The sequence below is a fragment of the Ursus americanus genome, chromosome 2, assembly GCF_024610735.1.
Source record: "Ursus americanus isolate L20-20 chromosome 2, mUrsAme1.1.p, whole genome shotgun sequence".
Lineage (NCBI taxonomy): Eukaryota > Metazoa > Chordata > Mammalia > Carnivora > Ursidae > Ursus > Ursus americanus.
The window spans coordinates 90,220,212-90,239,251 of record NC_142128.1 but is presented as its reverse complement, the minus strand read 5'-3'; the positions used below and the strand labels follow the sequence as shown (position 1 = coordinate 90,239,251).

At 39.3% G+C, this 19,040-nt stretch overlaps 1 pseudogene; it reads right to left on the bottom strand.

Moving 5' to 3' along the window:
* Positions 1 to 7,957: 7,957 nt before the first annotated feature.
* LOC123801360 (small ribosomal subunit protein eS4, X isoform-like) lies at positions 7,958 to 17,337 on the bottom strand (annotated as a pseudogene).
* Positions 17,338 to 19,040: the final 1,703 nt, after the last annotated feature.

Sequence of the window (19,040 nt, the reverse complement as noted above, 5' to 3'; positions counted from 1 at the left end):
TCTGAAAACTATAGAACACTTACGAAAGAAATTGAAGAAGACACAAAGAAATGTAATGCATTAATCTTACTTGTTTGCCCAGCATCTAACTTTTTTGGGGAAACCATTCTTTCCTATTCCGTAGGGTCCTGTGAGAACTTTCAGCTACTATGTTTTATACCCCAACTTCCTTAGAGGGTTTGGTATGTTAGCCAAACTCATAAACCAGATTGAGACTTTTGTGCCAGGAGAAGTTCAGGAAGACTGTCTCTTTGCTCTGCTCTAATGGTCCTAGGATATTGTGAGTTCGGCATTGCCAGGGTCCATTTTTCCCCAGTCATAGGGAGGAAGATTGTGGTTAGAAGGGAAGACCCATTTGTAGAGGGAAGCAGAATCAAAAGACAGATAAGAAAGACAGATAAGAAAGAAAAGATTACATCTTTTGGACTTTAGGTCAAATCATGCCTAAAACTACTTTTATTTCTAGACTTTTCTGGCACACAAGCCAATATATTTTTTTAAAAAAATTTTGTTTTGGGATGCCTGGCTGGCTCAGTCAGTAGAGCTTATGACTATTGACCTCAGGATTGTGATTTCAAGCCCCGTGTTGGACATGAGGACTACTTTTTTTTGTTTTAATTTAGGTCAATTTGAGTTGGGTGTCTAACTTTTGTAATGAGAAGAAACTTGGCTAATATAATCTTTCTCAAGAATCTGTACTCTTGGGCTTTCAACCTTAATCTGTGTAATCATGAGCTGTGGTTTGACATTAAGGGACTTCTTTTTCTCTTTGCTTATTCAGTAGGAGGTGAGGAAAAGTGGTGTAGGTGTACAGATGATCAAGAGATATTTCTTGAAGTAAAATGCATTGAAAGAGTGATGCAGTCTTACATTAGAGGTACAGTGGGGAAACGTGATCTTGATATCGTAAATGATCACTCTGAATGTATTTTACCTTTAAAACATTATGGTACATAGCAACTAGGATTTACTAGAAGCATTTAGTCTTGGCTTTAGGAATGTTATCTGTGGGGCGCCTGGGTGGCACAGCGGTTAAGCGTTTGCCTTCGGCTCAGGGCGTGATCCCGGCGTTATGGGATCGAGCCCCACATCAGGCTCCTCTGCTATGAGCCTGCTTCTTCCTCTCCCACTCCCCCTGCTTGTGTTCCCTCTCTCGCTGGCTGTCTCTATCTCTGTCAAATAAATAAATAAATAAAATCTTTAAAAAAAAAAAGGAATGTTATCTGTTTCTTAGATGGCATTTGTGGGCTGACCTGGCATCTCTGGTTATGGATCACATTCTCATGTAAAAGAGCATCTCAAGTTCCAAAATAATGTCTTAGCCATGACTTTTTTTTTTTTTTAAGGTTGTTGGAAACCCTAGGAATTGTTTTACTTTTCTATCTTAGCGATTGTTTCCTACAATATAATGAAATGTGGCATAATAAGAGATGTCAAAGATAGGCTTTGTTCTAAGAATAAATGAGCTGTACACTTGTCTGTCATGGTGAGTAAAGGAGTCAATAGCATCATACCTAAATCTCCAAACACTGAATGACTTAAAAAAAAAAAAAATCTACAGAGGCATTGTATTTAATTAAACTTCAAAAACTTCTGCCTGAAATCCCTTTATAACTTAAAGGTTACAGAAATTCAGTGAATTTAGAAGGAGACTGGTTTTCAAATATCAGGGAGATTGTTTGGGGCTCCTGGGTGGCTTAGTCGTTAAGCGTCTGCCTTTGGCTCAGGGCCTGATCCCAGGGTCATGGGATTGAATCCGGCATCGGGCTCCATGCTCCACTTGGGGCCTGCTTCTTCCTCTCCCACTCCCCTTGCTTGTGTTCCCTCTCTCGCTGGCTGTCTCTCTCTGTCAAATAAATAAATAAAATCTTAAAAAAAAAAAAAAAAAGAAAAAATATCATGGAGATTGTTGTACAGTTATTCAAATCCTCTGAGTAGATTTTTTAAAATTTTATAGTATGTTGTAAATACATTTGGTATTTTATTTTTAGGAAAGAAAATTTATGTGAATCTACTTTGGACCCTTGTGTTTGAAATAACAAAAAGAAATTCGTGTGTAATAGCTCAGTGTTAAGATGGCTCCATCACATGGATCTGGAAACAAATTGCAGCATTACTCATCCTTGCACATCAATAAAGATTCTCTTTAGAGATTTAGTGGGATTTACTGGGTTGGAAACTATTTACATCTTAATATTACTTTTATTAAAAATCTCTTGGAGGTCCCATGACATTTGCTGATTGAATTTGAAAAGTCAAGTAAAATGGGATGTTCCTTGTCAGGGACTATGTATGTAGGTTTTAAAGTTAGACTGACCTGTACCTGGTTTCTTTCCCTTAGCATAATGTTTTCAGGGTTCATGCATGTTGTAGCATGCTCTAGGAATCCATTCTGTTTTACTGCTGAATAATATTCCATTATATGGATTTACCATGTTTAATTTCTCCAGTCATCTGTTGATAGACTTTTGGGTTGTTTCCACTTCTTAGTTATCATGCATAGTGCTGCTGTGAACATTAGTGTCCAAGTTTTTTTTTTGTGTGTAGACATCTGTTTTCATTTCTTTTGTGTATATACCTAGAAGTAGAGTTGCTGGTATGGTTCAGTTTCATATGGTAATATTTTGAGAAACTGCTGAACTGGTTTCCAAAGCAGCTGAACCATTTAACATTCCCACCAGCAATATATGAAGGCTCCAGTTTCTCCATATCCTCACCAATACTGTATTGTCCATTTTGATGATAGCCACCCTAGTGGGAGTGAAGTGGTATCTCAATGTGGTTTCGATTTGCATTTCTATAATAACTAATGATGTTGAACATATTTTTATGGATTTATTGGCCATTTATATGTCTTGTTGGGGAAATGTCTATTCAGATCCTTTGCCTATTTTTTAATTGCAGTGTCTTTTTTTTTTTTATTAAGTTGTAAGAGTAGTGGGGGCTTAGTAGGTTAAATCTGACTGATTTCGGCTCAGGTCTTGATTTCAGGGTTGTGAGATCAAGCCTCGAGTCAGGCCTCGGGCAAACTCTAAGAGTAGTAACTATTTAAGTAATTACTTAAATAGCAACTTTTTCTAAAACATTATATACTTTAAACCAAGTAGGGTATTTATAAATTGTTATTTTGATGTTTTCAGGTCTGTCATAAGAGGTATAGGCATTACATATTGATTAATATGAAGGTATAACAATTAATTAGTATTTTTTATAAATGTGTTTGTTCCTAAATCGCTTATTAAAACTTAACTGTTAATATTCTCAGTTTAACCAACCTTGGATAACATAGAATCAAACTGGTTAGATTTTTTTCTGGACTTGTATAAGGTCACTTGGCTATCACAGTATCACTGTCAGTGCCCCCAAATATTAAATGCTTTTATTTTCTGTTTTAACATTAATTAATGAAACAACCTTATGAAGGCCCATAGTCTTTGACTCCCGAGAAAAAGAATATGACCTTCACCTTCCTTGAGAGTCAGAAATCACTAGAGTAGGGGTGCCTGGGTGGCTCCATTGGTTAAGTGTCCAACTCTAGATTTGGGCTTAGGTCATGATCTCCTGGTTGTGAGATCGAGCTCCATGTTGGGCTCTGTGCTGGGTGTGGAGCCTGCTTAAGATTCTCTCTCTCCATCTCCTTCTGCTCTCCCCCTACCCTTAAAAAAAAAGAAAAAAAAATCACTAGAGTAAAATACTCATTTACTCCAAATACCCGAAGTTGTTCATTAACTATTTCTCATAGCAGTGCTACAGGTTTAAGTCTCTGTTCTCTAGAGGTGATCCAGGTCAGGGATGATTTTTTAGCCCCTGAAATAGGGTGATGACAGTGGAGATGAAGGGACATGGGCAGATTTGAGAAACATAGGAAGTAGTTGTGGCAAGATTTGGTGATTGATCAGAAAAGGGAAGGGGAGGGTGAGAGTAGAGTAAAGGTTGTTGTTTTATGAAATGTGTGACTGGCTGGATCATGGTGTCTTCATTAGCATAAGGAACTGGAGAATATAGGCTAAGTGTGAAGCAAGTGCCAGTTCCTGCTTGGACATGGTCCATTTGAAGTGTGTCTGGGAAATTTATATGGTGATATTGAGTAGATAGTTGTGTACCTGGATCTGGACCTTGAGAGACAACTGTCTGCCATAGTGCCCTAGTCTGGGAGAGGATGAGAGCACCAAGAAAGAGTGAAGAGTGAGGAGAAGAGTGCCTAGTTCAGAACGCTGAGAGACATCAATGTCTTTGGATGACGAAGAAAGGGAGGAGTCTGTAAAGGTGACTGATAAGGAGCAGCCAAAAATTTAGAAAGAAAACAAAATTTCTTGAAAAACAGGAGTTGTCATCTGCACCAAATGATTCAGTGGTCCAATAACGTAAGAACTGGAATATATCTGTTGGATTTTTGGGGAGGGGTTGGTGCTTTTAATGAGAGTAGTTTTAGGGGTATGCTCACAAAGCTAGTTAGTTGAAGACCTGAGATTTGAAGCCAGGTCTGTCTAACTTTAAAAGCCACATATATAGTGCCTGAGAGGGAACATCCCATTTTACTTGACTTTCAGATTCAATCAGCAAATATCATCAGACCTCCAAGAAATTTCTTTTATTGATTGATTGATTGATTTTATTTTTATTTATTTGAAGAGATAGAGACAGCCAGTGAGAGAGGGAACACAAGCAGGGGGAGTGGGAGAGGAAGAAGCAGGCTCCCAGCGGAGGAGCCTGATGTGGGGCTGAATCCCATAATGCCGGGATCACGCCCTGAGCCAAAGGCAGACGCTTAAGGACTGTGCCACCCAGGTGCCCCTATTTATTTATTTATTTATTTATTTATTTGTTTGTTTGTTTGTTTGACAGACAGCCAGTGAGAGAGGGAACACAGCAGGGGGAGGGTGAGAGGAAGAAGCAGGCTCCCAGTGGAGGAGCCTGATGTGGGGCTCGATCCTAGAATGCTGGGATCACGCCCTGAGCCGAAGGCAGACGCTTAAGGACTGCACCACCCAGGCGCCCCTCCAAGAAATTTCTAACAAAAGTTGTATGTCTCGAAAGAGAATCTTTATTGATGTGTAAGAATGAGTAATGCTATGATTTATTTCAGGATCTAAGTCATGGAGCCATCTTACTATTGAGTCTATTACATATGAATTTCTTTTTCTTATTTCAATCACAAGGACCCAAAACATAATAGTCTGTTACAGCGGGGAGAGGGATGCAGAGTGATGGAGGAGTGTACTGCCAGAGAAGATGCTATTTGGGCAGAGACGTGAATGCACTGAGGAACAAAGCTATGAGCATAGTCAGTGTAAGGCATTTCCAGCAGAAGGAATGCAAGTGCAAAGCCTCTAAAGTGGAAAAGGATTTATCAAGGGGAAGGCAAAGCAAAAAGACTTAGAGACTTAAGGCTTAATTTTGCTGTGGAATCCTTCAAAAGTCTCAACGGATGCAATTTCTAGCCTTTTTTCGGTATTAAAAAAATCTATTTTGAAAAAGAAGTCTTACACAGAAAGGGTTCGAGTACAGTACAGCAGTTTTTTCCTTTGAAATATTTGGGAGTAAGTAAGTTGCTGATGTGGTCCCCAATTTTTTAATGTGTATTTTCCTCAAATAAAAATTGGTCTCAGGGACAACAGTTTGAGAAAACTATGTGAGATTTTCTCAAGAGTTTTATCACTGAGTTCATTAAATGTATCTAAGAACAGTATTTATTGAACTTACAGTAGACTATATGAATAAAAAGTAAATTAATTAATATGTTAATACTTACCAAAAGTTGGTATGTTATACTGTTTTTAGGTACTTAATAATATTAGTTGAATGAATTATTTCCTCAGGTTTTATAACATTTTTAGCTCAGGCAGTTTAATCTGAATGCAATATCCCAGATTTTCTGATTGTAATATCACATAATTCAGCATTATTATTACTTTTTAATTACTTTTATAAAGAAATAAATGTCAGAATGATGGTGTATTGTCTTAGTGGATTCTAATAATAAAATATTTATTGTTTTATGTTTTTATTAGTTTGTATAATCACTGCCATGAGTAAGGTAGTAAATGCTAGAACACTGTTGTGCTGAAGCTTCAAGTATGTAGATTTGTTAGAATAAAAAGGCTTAAATGTAATTTTCACTAGCAACGCGTATGCCATTAACAAAGGTGTTATTTGGGGGCGCCTGGGTGGCACAGCGGTTGAGCGTCTGCCTTCAGCTCAGGGCGTGATCCCGGTGTTATGGGATCGAGCCCCACATCGGGCTCCTCTGCTGGGAGCCTGCTTCTTCCTCTCCCACTCCCCCTGCTTGTGTTCCCTCTCTCGCTGGCTGTCTCTGTCTCTGTCAAATAAATAAATAAAATCTTTAAAAAAAAAAAAACAAAAAAAACAAAAAAAAAACAAAGGTGTTATTTGAAGATATGGTTACATGTTCTGCTTCTCTTCAAGTGTCTTAATATTACTTCTAGATGATTATATATGTTCATCACTTTTACTTTCCATTTGCAGGTTTAATTTAATTTTTAATTTTGTATTTTCCTTTACAAAAATAAATCAGTATTAGTGAAATATTTGTAGATCTTATATACAAAATAGGATATTTATTTATTTATTTTTAAAGATTTTATTTATTTGTCGGAGAGAGAGTGGGCACAAGCAGGGGGAGTGGCAGGCAGAGGGAGAAGCAGGCTCCTGACTGAGCAGAGAGCCCAATGTGGAACTCAGTCCCAGGACCCCGGAATCACAACCTGAGCTGAAGGCAGACGCTTAACCAACTGATCCACACAGGTGTCCCTACAAAACAGGATTTTTAGTTAAGGCTCTGTGATTGTCCAATTGATTTACTAAGAATTGAAGAGATTAGAAATGCTACATTTTATGTGATCATCTCATTGACTGTAATATCAAACCTGTATCTCATAAGGCAGGCAGTCCTTTTCATTTATAATCTTGGATGCTAACATGGACACTTGGGTATTGTTATTTTCATTGTGAACTGTAATGGTGGCTATGACATTTCCTGTTCCTGAAATAGTTGAGCTTAATTATTTAATAATAGCCATAAGTTGGAGTTTCTGTTAGGCTCAAAGCGTTGGTTTTTAAGTCATGATCCCCTAAAACTAGTCATGATCCCCTAAAACAGTTTAGTGATGATGCAGGCATGTCTAGGTACCTCATCTGGGCATACCTGATTCAAGTGGAGTGCTTGTCTTACAAAAAACTGTGAATCATTACCACATATGTTAATGCCATGAGAGGAAAGAAGAATGAACAAATAGGAAATGATGATGCTAGTAAAAAAGAAACAACAACAAAGAAAACAATTAAGAGAGTAATGGAGCTGTACTCTCTTCTCACTGATTACAGTTCCTCACATTGTCGGAAGGAGTTTTTGTGCTGGTCATGGATATAGTGCATTAATCTTTTTTTTAAAAGATGGATTCATTCATTCATTCATTCATTAATCCATTTATCCATTCATTCATTCATAGAGCAAGCGGGGGGGGCAGAGGCAGAGGGAGAGAGAGAATCTCCAGCAGACTCCTGGCAGAGAGGGGAGCCTGACTCGGGGCTCGATCCCATGACCCCTGAGATCATGACCTGACCCAAAATCCAGAGTGGGACACTCAACCGACTGGACCACCCAGGCGTTCCTACAGTCCATTAATCTTAAGAAATGAGTAACTTTGAAGGAGTGATGATGTTTCTTTAAAACACCCCAAGTGTTCTTCATGATGGTTGTGATGTTAGTTCAGTGGTGCCTCGTTGACATAATTGACATTTGTTCATTTCCTTTCTTGCATCTCTGTTGGCAGCTGACATGCCAAGAAGGGTATAGCCAACTCCCCCTTGAATATAACTGAGGAAAATGCACACTATAATATTTGCTGTGTTTCTTAGGAATTTGATTTGTTCACAACAAATGCACAATTTTTTTTCTGGATGGCTTCCTGTTTTGGCAGTTGTTGAATATCTTCCTTTAGTGATGATGCAGATATTGTACCCATTGCAACACCTGCCTATGCTGATCAGAGTAGTCTGTCGCCTCTTTGAAGTTGTTTGCAGCAACACAGTGCCCTGGATTGGCATCATTTTCCTCCTCCTTGTGCAGTGCTTCTCGAATATTCTGTAACTTCAAGATATCTTTCACTAGAGTTTATAGACGTGGTTCGTACCCCTTACGCAGGTGGTATAGTGGTTAATAGTGTGGATTCTGAAATTTTGAGTCTTAGCTCCACTGCTTAGCCACTTTATGTATGATTTGGGGCAAGTAGCCTTCCCTGTATGTCTATTTCTTCATGTGCATGATGTTAAATTAAAAACAGTAATAGTAGCCTACCACACACTACCTGCCATGAGGTTTCTTTTTTCTTTTCTTAAAGATTTTTTTTATTTGAGAGAGAGAGATAGTGGGAGAGAGCATGAGCAGTGGGGAGAGTGAGAAGCAGGGAGCCTGATGTGGGGCTCGAACGCAGGACCCCAGGATCATGACCTGAGCTGAAGGCAGATGCTCAATTGATTGAGCCACCCAGGCGTCCCTGCCGTGAGGTTTCTATAACTAATGTGTTAAAGGACTTTAAGCAGTTCCTGGCACATAATAGGTCTTTCCAGCTCTGTGCACCTGCAGTTGGGATTGAGACTGCATGGTTAACCTTTCCTTACCGCTTCCTCTTGTTTTTGACTTATGCTCCAATTTGTTTTTTTTTTTTTTTAAAGATTTTATTTATTTATTTGACAGAGAGAGACAGCCAGCGAGAGAGGGAACACAAGCAGGGGGAGCGGGAGAGGGAGAAGCAGGCTCATAGCGGAAGAGCCTGATGTGGGGCTCGATCCCGTAACGCCGGGATCACGCCCTGAGCCGAAGGCAGACGCTTAACCGCTATGCCACCCAGGCGCCCCTATGCTCCAATTTGTATAGGGTGTTTTAAATCATATTTAAAGATAGTCTTGTGAGCAAGCCGTACTCACATCTGACTCGTTCACCAGTATCAGTGGGCTGGATTGGTGTCCGTGAATATGCATCTCTACCTATGGGGTGACTCTTGCACTGTTTTGTAAGGTTGGCAAGCTGACCTGGAAGCAGTGGTTGGTGCACTTCCTAACAGTTGTCTGTGTAATCTTCCCACGTGTCAGGTTTCTAATTTTAAAGGCTTAAAGAAGGATGAATATTTTAAAATTCAGAGAGTTTGCAAGCAGCAAATATTTATTTTTTTAAAATTTTTATTTATTTATTTTTGTGAGAGAGAGAGAGGGAGGGAGAGTGAGCTAACAGAATCCGAGGGGGAGAGGCAGACTCCCTGCTGAGCACAGAGCCCATCACGGGACTTTATCCCAGGACCCTGGGATCATGACCTGAGCTGAAGGCAGATGCTTAACTGAGCCACCCAGGCACCCAAATGTGAATTAATTTATTACCATCGTGAAACATCTAAACTTTGGGGCACCTGGGTGGCTCAGTTGCTTAAACACCCAACTCTTGGGTTTAGCTCAGATCATGATTTCCAGGTCATGGGATTGAGCCCCACATAGGGCTCTGCACTCAGTGCGGAGCCTGCTTCAGATTCTATCTCCCTCTCCCTTTGCCCCTCCCCACTCGTGTGCTCTCTCTCTCAAATAAATATATAAATAAAATCTTAAAAAAAACTCACAAAAAACCCCCAAACAAACAAACAAACAAAAAACCCCATCCAAACTTTGTGCTAGGTAACTGGACAGTATTCATGAAATGGACTAGGTCTGTTTCTGTGAAAACAATAGTTCCCAGTCTGTTTGGAGACACAGCAACTTTTGCTATGTTTTGCATCAAGGAATGCTATTGCTCAGTATTTATTTCTGAAATTTAAAGGTAAGTCCAAATTAATTTAATTCTAAGAATTTTATTCACAACCTAGGTATGAAAAAATCCACCTTGGAAATCACTGATCAATTTGTAGCCCACCATTGACCCTGATCAGAAAACCAAAATAAATGCACCAGCTAAACTATCATCCACAGATTTCATTCACTTCTAGATCCAGCAGGGGATATTAAAGAGCAAGTTGAAATAAAAAGGACATACTTCTGTGTTACAAGACCAAGAATGAGCATAGAGGTAATACAGAGAAAAAAAGCATGAGATTAAACACATAATTTTTATGGTCAGAGGACTCACTGTCATGAGAATTCTTGTTTAGAGTCTAGTGGAAAGAGCTTATTACTGAATAGGCTGATAGAGACTGAGTGCCTGCAGGGAAAGGGACAAGAAAGGGGAATTTGGTGGTTGAAAACATGAGTATGTGACTGGCTTGGTACTAACACCCGTCAGTTCAAGGGATGAACAAAAGCACTTCTCCTCCTGCCTTTATAAATCTCAGCTAACCTGCTCAAGCCAGATTCCCCCACTAGGGCAGCAGAGAGGTCAGTCTGACATAAACCCAGGGACAGGAGGCCCTTTCAGATTTATGTAGGTTTGAGGAGGTTCTGTTTTATCTTTTTTCCTTCTCTTTTTCCCAACTCCTATCAGAATGCCATATGGAGTCCTGGCTGTGTCCCAGGAGCCAGACAAGGGACAACCGAGCTTAATATGACAAAATTAAATCCAAGTTTATTAACTAATGATGGCAGTTTGCATCGGAGTTTCGCTGTTCTGGCTGTTTTTATGTGGATGAAGCACCTGTAATTGATATATTTCTCTTGCCATTCCACAGCACTAACCAAATGATAGGTCTACTTTTCTGGTTAAATTTCTAGCTAAGGTGAAATCACATGTAGAACTTGAATGGTACCTCAGTCCCATTCATTAACAAATGCTGAATGATACGGTGTTCTGTGTGTGTGTGTGTGTGCGCGCGTGCGCTCGCACAGGCATGCTTGTGTTATCTGTGTATGTGACAAGAAAATATCAAAGGCTGATTCCATAACTCTCTTCCACTCTGTGGAGGGGCTGAAGTGTGCACACTGGCAACTCTAACATGGGCCTAGATGCTATAAAATTTCAGTTGGACTATGAAGATGTATAGAAGGAGAGCACAGGCCTTCTAGATGGAGGAAACTATATGCCGAGGCACAGATATACAATGAAGCTTGGTTGTTCATGGGAAATATTTCACTAATTAATTAATTCATTCCTCTAATACATTTTTAAAAGATTTTATTTATTAGAGAGAGAGAGAGAGCATGAGCAGGGGCGAAGGGCAGAGGGAGAGGGAGAAGCAGACTCCTTGTTGAGTAGAGAGCCCAACGCAGGGCTCAGTCCCAGGATCCTGAGATCATATCCTGAGCCGAAGGCAGATGCTTACCTGACTGAGTCACCCAGGCGCCCCTCATTCCTTTAATATTTATAGAGTACTTCCGTTGTGACAAATACTGTCCTAGACCCTGGAGATATAGAACTAAACAAGGAAAAATCTTTGCTCTCATGAAGCTTTCATTCTACGAGGCAAGGGGATAGATTGTAAAACAATCAGTTAGATAATTTCAGATAGTGATAGGTATTATGAGGAAAACAAAGCAGGGTAATATAAAACATGAGTGGGGTGGAAAACATTAGATAGTGTGGTCAAGGAGGAGCTTGCTTTGACTTGAGAATAGAGTCTATGATAGGACTATAGAATAGAAAACTGGAAAAGTCCTATATTGGGGATGCCATGGAACACCTTGAATGTCAGGTCTGTTAAGCTCTTTTTGGACATTTCTAGAAAACACTAAGTACTTTAATTCTCAAAGAAGTGAGAACTGGTGCTCGCTTTCCTGACCAAGGGTCTTTTTCAGAACATGTATACAAGCACACTTGTCCTCATGCTTGACAGCAAGTGGAAATGGTTGTTCTGTATTTGGACACTGTTGCCTCTTGAGTCATTATTTAACTTTATTTAATTTCTAAATGCCCAGGAGGGTAATTTTGACATGCTCATCCAGGAAGTCTTTAAGAATTTTTCTTAGTTGCTTATAAAGTAATTTGAAATCACATTTAACTTCAGTTTATTATTTTTCCTGTTTTACTAATGTTGTCTCTCATTGAAGTCTGTCCATACAGGAATCTACACGATTCAACCACTTTTTAGTTGTTTTTGTCAAAATAACCAAATACAGTTTTGAAAAAATAAACCTGTCATTTCTTTACCTCTGTACCTAAAAAAAAAAAAAAAAAAAAAAAGTCAAAATGGGGACGCTTGGGTGGCTCAGTTGGTTAAGTGTCTGCCTTCAGCTCAGGTCATGATCTCAGGGTCCTGGGATCGAGTCCTGCATCAGGCTCCCTGCTCAGTGGGGAGCCTGCTTCTCCCTCTGCCTGCAGCAACCCCTGCTTGTGCTCTTTCTCTCTCTCTCTCTCCCCCTCTCTTTGACAAATAAATAAAATCTTAAAAAAAAAAAAAGGCTAAAAGAAAGTCAAAATGGATTTATCTCAAGTATTCTCAGCTATATGATTTTTCTTTCAATACAAATTCAGAATATTTTGGCTCACGGAGAATTTTTAAGAACAGTTTTTTAAGCATGTGAGCTGTAGTAGAAATTCTTTTTTTTTTTTTTTTTAAGATTTATTTATTTATTTTAGAGAGCAAAAATCAGAGCAGGGGAAGGGGCAGACAGACAGAGAAAATCTCAAGCAGACTCCCTGCTGAGTGTGGAGCCTGACAGTGGTCTCAGTCCCACGACCCTGATATTATGACCTGAGCCGAAATCAAGAGTCAGATGCTTAACTGAATGAGCCACCCAGGAACCCAGAAACTCTTGTTATCTTAGTCAGTGATTTTTTCCCTTGATATAAAAACTATTCTTTGAGCAATACTAGCTTTTTTGTAGCTCTAAACATCTATACTTCTCCTGGATGATCTTACAGTTTGGAAGTCTCATAAGATAGCTATCTGGAGTGTGTCTTATGAGAAGAAAAGAGTTTGCATAAACTAAGATGAATGACAGCAAAGAAATGGGCAATACTGAACTCATTTGCTGACAGTGTGGTAGGAGAAACAGGTCTAAGAATGGAGGAGTGGGGCTGGATTGTGGATGATATTACAGATTAGAAAAAAGAGAAAAATATGAAAACAAAGGAAGTGGGGTAGAAGTGGGCTTTTTTTTTTTTTTTTTAAGCGTTTGATAAGGACACACTGTCCCATGAAATCAGGCCATAGCAGCACACTTGTCAATTTTGACAGTTTTGTAGAAACATCACCTATAAAACTGGACATTAAGTATAAGAAGGAAAAAAAGTTGTCATTGCTTTCTTTCTTTTTTTTTTTGTTTTTGTTTTAGAGTTTTATTTATTTATTAGAGTGCAAGAGGGAGAGGGAGAGAGAATCTGAAGCAGACTCTGCACTGAGCATGGAGCCCGACTCAGGGCTCAGTCTCACGATTGTGAGATCATGACCTGAGTGGAAACCAAGAGTTGGGTGCTTAACTGACTGAGCTACCCAGGTGCTCCACTTTTTATGAAATTATAGAGGATACTCTTTAAAAAGCAATAGACAAGGTTGAATATAAGGTTGCAAGTATAGGTTGAGTGTGGCCCTCAAATTATTATGGTGAGTTATTACCTGTCTAAATTTCATTGTTTATGAAATATTTTTTCAAATTTGTTGGGACTGGTGAGTGGATGATGGGAGATGTCGCACAGCAGAAGTTACAGCAACCAGAGCTTAGGGACTAATTGCTGGGTAAGCAGTAAAAAGTCAGATAGAGAATCATATATGCAAGTGCTGGGGCTGCCATAATAAAATATTGTAGATTGAGTGGCTTAAACAACAGAAATTTATTTTCGCAGAGTTCTGGAGGCTAGAGGTCTGAGATCAAGTTTCTAGCTTGTTTGGTTTCTGGTGAGAACTCTCTTTTTGGCTGCCTTCTTGCTGTGTCCTCAAATTGCCTTTCCTTAGTAAGTGTGCAGGGAGGGAGGGCAGGAGGGAAGGGGGAAAGAAAAAGAGAGCATGCGAGCACTCTGGTGACTCTTCTTGTAAGGACACTAATCCCCCTTAGATCAGGGCCCCACCCTAATGACTTAATTTGACTTTACTTCCTCAGAGGCTCCCATCATATATATAACCACACTGGGGGGGGGGGTGAAAGCTTCAACATATGAATTTGGGGGGGGACACAAACATGTAGTCCATAAAATATAGTAGAAGGAATGACACATCTAATTGAAACAAAGAGTAGAACTGTTTAATTACAACAGGATAATAAATTGGGCTCTGAGCTTCCTGGCAAAGAGGGCAAAAGGGAAACATACTAGGCAGTGTGAATTTAAGTCAGCACCTTGAGTCTTATTCTCTTAATTTGTGTTTCTTTTTTCTTTTTTTTTTTAATGTTTGGCACCTTTATTTGTATTGATCAAAAACTTGAAACAACCAAAATGTCCCTCAGTAAGTGTGTGATTAAACAAAAAGTATAATAGCCAAACCATGGAATACTACTCAGATGAACCACTGACACAGCAACAACTTGAGTGGATCACAAGAACGTTATTCTAAATGAGAAAAACTCAATCTCAAAAGACACCATGTTGCTTGATTTCATTTACATAACATTTTACAAATGACAAAATTATACAGATGGAAAACAGATTAGTTGTTGTCAGGGGTTAAAGATGATGGGGAGAATGGGCACAGGGGAGAGAATTGTGGTGATGGAATAATGCTATATCTTAACTGGGTTGGTGGTTACATGAAGCTGACAAGTGACAAAATGACATAGAATCAAGAATATATATTGTTCCGGGGCGCCTGGGTGGCACAGCGGTTGAGCGTCTGCCTTCGGCTCAGGGCGTGATCCCGGCGTTACGGGATCGAGCCCCACGTCAGGCTCTCCACTATGAGCCTGCTTCTTCCTCTCCCACTCCCCCTGCTTGTGTTCCCTCTCTCGCTGGCTCTATCTCTGTCAAATAAATAAATAAAATCTTTAAAAAAAAAAAAAAGAATATATATTGTTCCAATGTCAATTTCCTAGATTTGATCCTGTATGACAGGCATATACAACATAAGCCTTCAGAGAAATTAGATAAAAACCACAAAGGACCTTTCTGCACCATATTTACAATATCTGCAAATCTGTATTTAAAAATACAACGTTTTAAAAGTCTATTGTATTTTTATACACTGGCAATACAAAAATTGAAAATGTTATTAAAAGCAAAGCACTAAAACTATGATGCATGGAATAGCACCAAAAACAAAAGAAGAAGTAAAAGATAAAAGCAGTTGTTTATTTAATTCAACAAATTTAGAAAATTGGATGAAATTCATCACCCACTTATGATAAAACTCCCTAGGAGAATGAAAATAGCAGGAAAGAACCTTAATCTTAGAGGGGATATGTGTTTTTGTTTGTTAAAGCAGTGTCAGACATTGACCAATAAGGGCAGGGGGTGGGGAGAGATGTGGTCTGGGGACTAGAAGGTCTGTTGTACTTTGTATCATGCTCTAGATTTTTTTTTTCCTACATAGAGGACTGATTTTAAATACTGCTTTTATCTCTTGGAGCCTGGGTGGAAGATGTTACAAAGTTCTGGACTGGAGCTGGGTTTAATGACACTAGAATTAAAGATTGGATTCTTTGAACTGTCAGCACATGTGTAGGAATAAAAGAAAACAAGTGGAAAAGTCACAAATCCTGCAAGCAGATTGTTTTAAATATGAGAAGGATTTATAAACCCTATTACTGGTTCAAATTAATAACATACTTTTTCCCCAAAATTGCTAAACAATTTTATGTTAATTCCTTTTGTATTCAAGTGAACTTCAAATGATTTTATCCTAAAAATTACCAGTATCTATGTGGCAGCTTATTGGTCACAAACTAGGGTTGGCATTTTTATTTTAGATGTGCTGTGCTGGTCAGTATAAAGTACAAAGTGCAAAGGGTCACAAAGTCATTTGAATGATGACTGCTTAAATCATTAATACTTAGTTCTTAAATGGTTTGTGACATTCTTCAATTCTTTGTTTCTTTTTAATCATGCCAAACTGTCTTTTTTAAAAAATTGAAATATAGTTGACACACAATGTTACATTTGTTTCAGGTGTGTAACATAGTGATTCAACGAGGCTGTATGTTATGCTGTGCTCCCCGCAAGTATAGCCACCAGCTCTCACACATACAACACTATTACAATACCATTGACTATATTCCCTCTGCTGTGCCTTTCATCCCCGTGACTTATTCCATAACCAGAAGCCTGTATCTTTCACTCTCTTTCACCCATTTTGCACCCCCCAACACCTCCTCTTTGGCAACCATCAGTTTGTTCTCTGTATTTATGGGTCTATTTATGCCATATTATCTTTAATTAAATACAAAGACCTTTCAGTTCACATGAACTAGAGATTTCACCTACTATTCTGTTTGGCTGCCAGTCTCTTGTCTCTCCTTCATCAATGTGAGGTGGATCCCTTTTCCTCAGGGAAGAGCGCCTTGGTTCGTTTCCTTTGCCAATAATAAAAGTGTTGGAGAGCTGAGAGGCAAAGCTGTCACCTAGGGCATCTTTCACATGAACCACATCAAAAGAACAAGCATGGGGGTGCCTGGGTGGCTCAGTCGGTTAAGCAACCAACTCTTGATTTCGGCTCAGGTCACGGTCTCAGGTTCCTGAGATTGAGCCCGCATCAGGCTCTGTGTTGTGCGGGTAGTCCGCTTGAGATTCTCTCCCTCTCCCCTCCCTCTGCTCACACACACTCTCGCTCTCTAAAATAGATAAACAAATAAATAAATTATATATGTGTGTGTGTGTGTGTGTATGTGTATATATATATATATATATATATATATTTTTTTTTTAAAGAACCAGGATATCTCTCTTTGTTGATTATCGCAGCAGTTCTTTCCATGTTGGCACTTCTGGTCACTATATATAGGTCACCAGTGTCAAACTTGATGAAATAAGTAATCCTGGCAGTCTCCAAATCAACCTGAGTGGTTTCCTTTACCTTGATGAGGGATCAGGGCGATGGCTGGTGTGAGCATCATGGGTCACCAGATGAAGGATTCCTTTTGTGCCCTAGAAGATCTTTCTCACTTTGCACAACTTGTACTTGGCTTCCTAGGGTATAATATAATGAACAGCAAAGGACCTTTGGTGTCATAGATGAGACAGAAATTCTCTTCGGTGTTGTCAATGCTGGTAACATCTATTAAACCAGTAGGGTAGGTTATATCAGTTTGGATCTTGTCATCAATCTTACTGGACTGCTGAATGAGATCTTCATTTCATCTCCTGTCAGAGCATACTTAATTGTGTTCCTTGGAAAGTGAGGGGAGGACATTCTCCCAGCTTGTGGGGACTGGTAGATGGACAAGGAGCAAACATAGTGGTCAGATTATTAGCCTTTGCTGCTTTAGAGCTGCTACACACTTCAGATTCTTCTTGTGACCATGAGCCGGGGCTGTGCTAGCCATGAAAAGAGCAGTCTTCAATTCTTAGCTTGTGTACATTTTCTTTTAGTTCAGCTTGGTTCTTAAATCTACTTTGTTTTCTCAAAATGGTAGAAAGGGAAAAAATAATCCCTGATCTCACGATCCTTTCAAAATGGAAAAGTCAAGAATTCTCAGTGTCTAAAAGTATAACCAGAGAAACAACTGTAAAAGCAAACTTTTATTCCTTCATTCATCCTTTTGTTCATTCATAATATGATCAGTTTTTATTGAATACCTTCTGCATGCCAGGATATTTGTTAGGCTCTGGATAAAATGTGGTCTCTTGGAGCCTCCATGTTCTACTTCCATGTGGTACTGTGACAGCTGTCATCCTAGAGGTATGCGCAAGTGCCACTGGAACACTTGTGGAGGTCACCTTTTCTAGATGAGAAACTTCTGGTTGGTTTCTAGAGAAAATGGTCCATGGTGTGAGAGGTGAATAGAAGCAAGCCATGGAGAGGCAGGGAGTACAGAGATGACATTCTGTGCATGGGAGCCACTGGTTCAAAAGCAGAGAGGCACAACTGGGTGATACCTGAGTGACACGTCGTCCAGAGGAGAGTCGTAACCCAAAAAGGTTAGGACAGAATGTTGCATGCCATGCTAATTTGGCACTTTCTCCTAAAAGCTCTCCTAAATTGTTTGAAGGGTTTTAACGATTGGATTGGGGTGATCAGATCTGTTTTTTTGAATGATAGTGCCAGTAAGACTGTGGCAAATGGATTGAGGGTGGGGTGCGAGAACTGTGGTCTGGGATCAAGTTAGAAACTATTGTCATAATCCAGGCAAGAAGCGAAGAGGTCCTGTGCTAGACTGTTAAATGTTTCCCAAAGGCATAAAAACAAATCTCTTACACAATCCTGGGCCAGATGCTTTAAACCGTTATTTAGAGGAAAGCAGATAATATCTGCTTGCAGGCGGGTCTAGTTACTTTTTTTCTTTCTTATTAAAAAAAAAATAACCCATCAATGCAGTTTTGAAGCCATATGATATTTTCGAACTCCTGAAGAAAAAACAAGATAAGCAGACATTAAATCACCCATGCTTACCAATAGTCTACTCCCTTTTCAGGCAATCTTATGCAGATTAATCAGAACCAAACCCATAAATTTTAATTGTAACATATGTTCTATCATCTGCCAATGTATTTTCAAGTCTGAGCAGGTATGACCATATGCCATGATGAACAAATGAACTGGAAGGATCAAAGTTATTGGATCTGGTCCCATGATTTATAATTTCCAAATCAACATGAAGAGAAAACAGCAGGCATCAAACATCCATCTATGCTTGTACCAGGTCATACACTGTAATTCTATCCAAGTACAAGTTTCCATGGTAAACAGGGCAAGACTTGCCAACACTTCACAGGTTTCCAAAAAGCAGCTATGTCCCTCTTGGGAGAACTTTGTAACTGGAAAAGAAAATCCTCATGGATGAAATCTCCAGCAAAATAAAGTCACAGACTATATTTCTGTAGCAGGCTTTTTGCCAAATGTCTCATCAACAAGTATGGCGTTGGCAGTGACCCGTCCTATGGTAGAGGTGGTAAAATGCTCCCGCGAAACCTTGTTTTCATTTGCTCACAGCTTCCTAGGGGGAAAAAATCTTACTTTGAGTTGGAATTTTCCACGTTTTATCCCAGTCCAAAGGTGACTTAAATTTTTTTTTAGAAAGTTGAATTA